We start from the raw sequence: 6,309 nt of genomic DNA on the forward strand, positions 1-6,309 counted from the left end.
TGGAGTGGGGCACACCATTTTTTAAAACAATTTTTACCAGTACTCGAAGTGTGCCGGTATACAACGGTATGGCATACCGGCACTTTGAGCACTAATCAATTTTTTATCAACTTCAAAGGACAGTAGGAGAGCAGCGCAGAGCTGGAGAGCTACGTGCCTCTGCCCGCCCATTTCACTGACACTGCTCACAGGCTGCCATAGTGTCAGTGTAGTACAGCCCCAATCACAGCTTTAGCCTGTAGTACAGCCCCAGCCCATAGTACAGCCTCAGCCCATAGTACAGCCCCAGCCCCTAGTACAGCCACAACCCTTAAAGCTACCTGTATCCTGAGAGGAGGAGGCTGGTGCTGGTGTATACTGTAGTATGGGGGGACTCGAGTCGGGAGTACAGCCGTAAGTGTGGGGAGGGGGTTGGGACTCAGGAGTATAGCCACGAGCGCGTGCGGGGGGTGTTCGGGACTCAGAAGTACAGGGGGGGCCTCAGAAGTACATCTGCAGGGGGGAGGGGGGGGAGTACGGCTGCGGGTGGGAAGGAGTACAGCCACGAGCGGTAGATGGTGGTGCTGAGGCCACTACTTGTCACCGGCGTTAGCACATGAAGCAGTGAGCTGCAAGGGAGGTCTGAAACACTGAGGTGAGGAAGACAGACAAGAGGGGAGAGAGAATTAGAGAAGTCTGGTTGCCACCTATTATAATTATTATTACTACTCAGAGGACCTGATTTCCGGACTATCCAAAGTGTTAATAATTCCAGACAGATAGCATCTGGAAATTTTAATTTTTTTTTTAACTTTTCACTTTACAACTGGGCTCCCCTCATACCCACCGCATCCTTGCCTGCCTCCAATCATTACCCACCTCCAATCCTCTACAGCCTACTAGCAAGTATCCTCACCCATCTCCCTGCCCCCATCAAGTCCTCTCACACCCACCTTCTCACTGCCTTATACCTTCCTCTACCCACCCGTCTTCTTACCTGCTTCCAGTCCACTCCCTTCTTCTCACCCGCCTGCCTCAAGTCCTCATCCACCACCAGTCCTCTCCTGCATACCAGCACACCTCCACACCTTTCTCCTTGTCCCCATCCAGTCCTCTCCCACCTACCCTCCCGCCTCCTCGCCTGCCTTTAGTTGTCTCCTGCCTATTCGTCTACCTTTTCACCTGCCTTCAGTCCTCTCCCTTCTACCCACTGCATTCCTCCCCTGCCTACCAGCACACCTCCGCACCTGTCTCCCTGTCCCCATCCAGTACTCTCCGACCTACTCTCCCACCTCCTCGCCTGCCTTTAGTCCTCTCCTTCCTACTTGCCTGCCTCTTCACCTGCCTCCAGTCCACTCCCTACCCACTCATCTCCTCACCTGTATCTAGTCCTTGCCTCCAGTCCTCTCCCAGCTACTAGAATACATTCTTGTCTATCTCTTCACCCACCTTCTGTCCTACGCACTCGCCTCCACGTTTGCCTCCACTCCTTGCCCACCTCTTCACCTGTGACTGTATTTCCATCTGGATAAGTGCCCTCTGCAGCTACTGCTGGCGCTGGACTGCATAAAAATACATCACCTTCCTGGCACTATTTTATTTTATTTCTTGGCATGTCCTGATTGCCGGAGAGAAATTGGTAGGTTTGAGTTAATATTTTGGCAAATGTCATAGAAGGTATTTTTAATAAAGGAATATAGAGGCTGACAAGTTAACCTTATAAAAGTTAGGGATAACTGGGCTGATTTCCAGAGAATAATGTCATTGCATCCAGCGTGGTATATCCCAGCGTGGTATACCACAGCTTGATACCAGTGCAGCCGGTGATCTGTTGTCTGGCAGCAGAGCAGCACCCAGAACCGAGACATCTCCTCCCTGGGTCACTGTTGCTGAGCTGAGTGACCGCTGCAGTGCACACACAGGTAAGTTGTGGTTATGACGGTGTCATGTGTTCCATGCTGGACAGAATAGAATAATGCCATGACGGCAACCACCACACCCTCAGCACTGCTACCCGGTTACAAAGTTACTGCACTGTGTGCATGTGCTAATGTGAAAGTGCCCACAGTAGTAGTGCCCCTTATACAATGCAGTCTGTGGGCATTGTATAAGGGGCACTGCTAATGTGGGCATTCTATAAAGGGGTACTACTACAGTGGGCATTGCATGAGGGCACTACTACTGTGGGCATTGTATAGGGGACAATACTACTGTGGGCATTTTATAAGGGGCGCTACTATTGTGTAGCATAATGTGTATAATGGGTACTATGGTGTGGTACACTACACTGATGAAAAAAGGGGCGCATCTTAAGGACACCCCCTTTGTGAGTGGCAATCCCCCATTTTCTCGATATGCGCATAAGTACAACCTTAGATTTTCCATACCCCCACTTCAAAATTCCCACTTCAACCACTGATTTTTACACTGTTGAACCTTTTTTAAGACACAGAAGCACAGATGGATCTCACTGCATCTGTCTGTGCATCTGTGTTTATTTTTTTACACACAGATGCATGCATCACGGATCTCCCTAATCCATGTGTGCAGAGTTGTAAGTGATGGTTAAGTATGTTGAGATGTGAAACTCGAATTGAAAAAGGTGTTATATTTGAGATCTTTATTTGGGTTCTTTTTTGTGTCTTTTGCGGCTGATTTGCACTATATTTCGGCTGGTATAACAAATACGAATCCTTAGTAAATTTCCAGGTCCTATTGAAGTCTATGCCAAAAGGCTGTCAAGTTGGACCGATGGTGTATATGTCCGAAAACTTGTTACCGTCCGAGTTTCAGGTGTTCTCAACCGATTTTTACTTTTCGAATGCAGTAGAGTCAATAGAGTTTAGCCTTTAGTAAATTCCGAATATGCTTTTAATGGGCGATTAGATCCACAGGTGGAGCTAATTATTTAACTTGATTAAGTGTGGAGACCTGGAAAACATGCACCGTTTGGGGTCCTGAGGACCGAGTTTGAGAACCTGTGCACTAGACAATCTACTCCCTGTCCAATCTCTAAACGATTTTCCCTTGATTTTTTCCCTTGAAATTTTATCTTTCAGTCTGAACGATTTGCAAACTATCTTTAATAGATCAAGTGAAATTGACCTGCATGTTCAGTCAACTGACAAGACGATCAAACGACCAGCGGGAGCACGCATCGTTGATCGTTAACGACCAAACACTGCACGATTTATAAACGATTTTTAAACAATTGAACAATAACGACGTCGTTATCGTTCAAGCGCCTGCTAAAATCGTGTAGAGGATCCCCCCCTTTAGTAAATTTACCCATGAATGTGTAGTCAGTCCATTTCCAATGTTATAGACATGTTCTGCCAGACTTCATTGTCTGCTAGTTTTTGTGCTATACATTAACCTGCATATACTAATAGATAAATTAGGTTTTTAACAATTTTTTTTTACTATTCTACACATCAAACAGGTCCCATACCTATGGAAACCTGTTGTTTTGATGTAATCTTTTGTTTCCATCTGGAGTGTGCAGTACTTCTGACTAATTTATTTCTTAAGATGGAGGTTTCTATATATTAAAATGGGGCATCCTGGAAAATTCTCTATCAAAACTGTATCTTTGTTAAGGCTCAGGTAAGACAATAGGGTATTAGTCCCACAACATGCTTGAGGGCTGGTATAGATGCTAGATGTGGCCGTGTAGCAGCCTTGAGAGCTGGAAGACCAAAGGCCCAGGTGTTATGGATGTACCCAGTAAGCACACAGAAAGTTTACCTGGAGTAATGGCAGCAGGCAAGGTGGGGGTTAATAGTAGGGGTGAGCGGGTTCGGATTTCTGAAATCCGAACCCCCCCGAGCCCCCCGATCCGAGGCCGATCCGAGTCAGGCTCGAATTTTCCCGCCTGACTCGGATCTGAAATCGAGGCAAAACGTCATCATCCCGCCTTCCGGGTCTCGCGGGTTTTGGATCCTATATAAGGTACTCGCATCAGCGCCATTTTCTCACTCGGCTGTGGACAGTGAAGAGGGAGGGTGGGAGTTAGGGCTGGCTGGGCTGTGTAGTGTAGTGTAGTGCAGAGTAGTGTTGTGCTGTGCTGTGCTGTGCTGTGCTGCTGTTGTCCATAGGGGCTGTGTCCACTACTTCAAAGTCCATAGGGGCTGGCTGTGTTGTGCTGCGCTGCTGTTGTCAATAGGGGCTGTGTCCACTACTTCAAAGTCCATAGGGGCTGGCTGGACTGTGTTGTGCAGTCAGTTGTCCATAGGGGCTGTGTCCACTCCAAAGTCCCGTGCAGTGTCCCAGTCCTAAAGGGGTGCTGTAGTGTTGTCCAGGGGGTGCTCTGTCCGTCAGGGGTGCTCCCCCCAAGTGCTAAAAAAGAATAATATTTTTACTGTGTTTGTGAATTGTGTGCGCAGTAGCCGCACGTGCATCAACAAAGTAGAGCCAAGCGTGCACCTGTGTCATAAGTAAAGGGCCGGCTGGCTTGACCGTTAAAGGGTGCTGTAACCTCCAAAGTACACTCTAAACCAAATAAAAAAATATTTTCTGTGTTTGTGAATTGTGTGCGCAGTAGCCGCACGTGCATCAACAAAGTAGTGCCAAGCGTGCGCCTGTGTCATAAGTAAAGGGCCGGCTGGATTGACCGCTAAAGGGTGCTGTAACCCCCAAAGGGCACTCCAAACAAAATAAAAAATAAATTTCTGTGTTTGTGAATTGTGTGCACTGTGGCTGCACGTGCATCAACAAAGGAGCAGCGCCAAGCGTGCGCCTGTGTCCCATAAGTAAAAGGCCGGCTGACTTGTCCGTTAAAGGGTGCTGTGACCCCCAAAGGGCACTCCAAACAAAATAAAAAAATATTTTCTGTGTTTGTGAATTGTGTGGGCTGTAGCTGCACGTGCATCAACAAAGGAGCAGCGCCAGGCGTGCGCCTGTGTCCCATAAGTAAAGGGCCGGCTGGCTCATTTCTTAAAGGGTGGTGTAACCCACAAAGTGCACTAGTCTCCAACAAAAATAAAAAAATATTTTCTGTGTTTGTGTGCGCCTTAGCCGCACGTATATATCAATATAACATAAATGGAGGACAAACTTTCTCCGTTAAAAAAATAAAATAGGGAAAGATCAAGAACCACTTCCTCCTAGTGCTGAAGCTGCTGCCACTAGTCATGACATAGACGATAACATGCCATCAACGTCGTCTGTCATAGTAGAGGGCACATACAATCCCAAATGACAAAGTTCAGGAAAATGACCTTGAAAAAAACATTAAAATCATCTGAAGAGAAACGTAAACTTGCCAATATGCCATTTACGACACGGAGTGGCAAGGAACGGCTAAGGTCTTTCCCTATGTTCATGACTAGTGGTTCAGTTTCACATGACGATGGAAGCCCTCCTCCCGCTAAAAAATCAAACGAGTTAAGCTGGCAAAAGCACAGCGAAGAACTGTGCGTTCTAAGAAGATATCACAAATCCCCAAGGAGAGTCCAAGTGTGGTGGAGGTTGCGATGCCTGACCTTCCCAGCACTGGACGGGAAGAGGTGGCTCTTTCCACCATTTGCACGCCCCCTGCAAGTGCTGAAAGGAGCACCCACAGTCCACTTGCTGATATGCAAATTGAAGATGTCACTGTTGAAGTACAACAGGATGAGGATACTGGTGTAGCTGGCACTGAGGAGGAAGTTGGCGAGGAGGATTCTGATGGTGATGTGGTTTGTTTAAATCAGGCTCCGGGGGAGACAGTTGTTGTCCGTGGGATGAAAAAGCCCATCACGGTCATGCCTGGGCAGAAGACCAAACATTCCACCTCTTTGGTCTGGCAATATTTCTATCCAAATCCGGACAACAACTGTCTTGCCATATGTACCATATGTAAAGGTGAAATAAGTAGGGGTAGGGACGTTAACCACCTAGGAACATCCTCCCTTATATGGCACCTGTAGCGCGTTCATAAAAAGTTACTGTCAAGTTCAGAAACTTTGGCTAAGACCGTAAGCAGTCCAGGGACACCTAAATCCCTTTTTCCTGTTTTATCCAAGGAATCGGTGGATGAAGAGGATGAGGACGACATCTTGCCTCCGTAGAGCCAGTTTGTGCAGGGACACATTAATTGGCAGCTTGTTTTGTGGGGGCCCAAACGAACCAATCATTTCAGCCACAGACATGTGGCAGACCCTGGCGCTGAAATGATTGGTTTGTTAAAGTGTGCATGTCCTATTTATACAACATAAGGGTGGGTGGGAGGGCCCAAGGACAATTCCATCTTGCACCTCTTTTTTTTCTTTGCAGTATGTACTGTTTGGGGCCTAGTTTTAAAAACTGCCATCCTGTCTGCCACTGCAGTGTCACTCCTAGATGGGCCAC

The sequence above is a fragment of the Taudactylus pleione genome, unplaced genomic scaffold (assembly GCF_031769625.1).
Source record: "Taudactylus pleione unplaced genomic scaffold, aTauple2 ptg000381l, whole genome shotgun sequence".
NCBI lineage: Eukaryota > Metazoa > Chordata > Amphibia > Anura > Myobatrachidae > Taudactylus > Taudactylus pleione.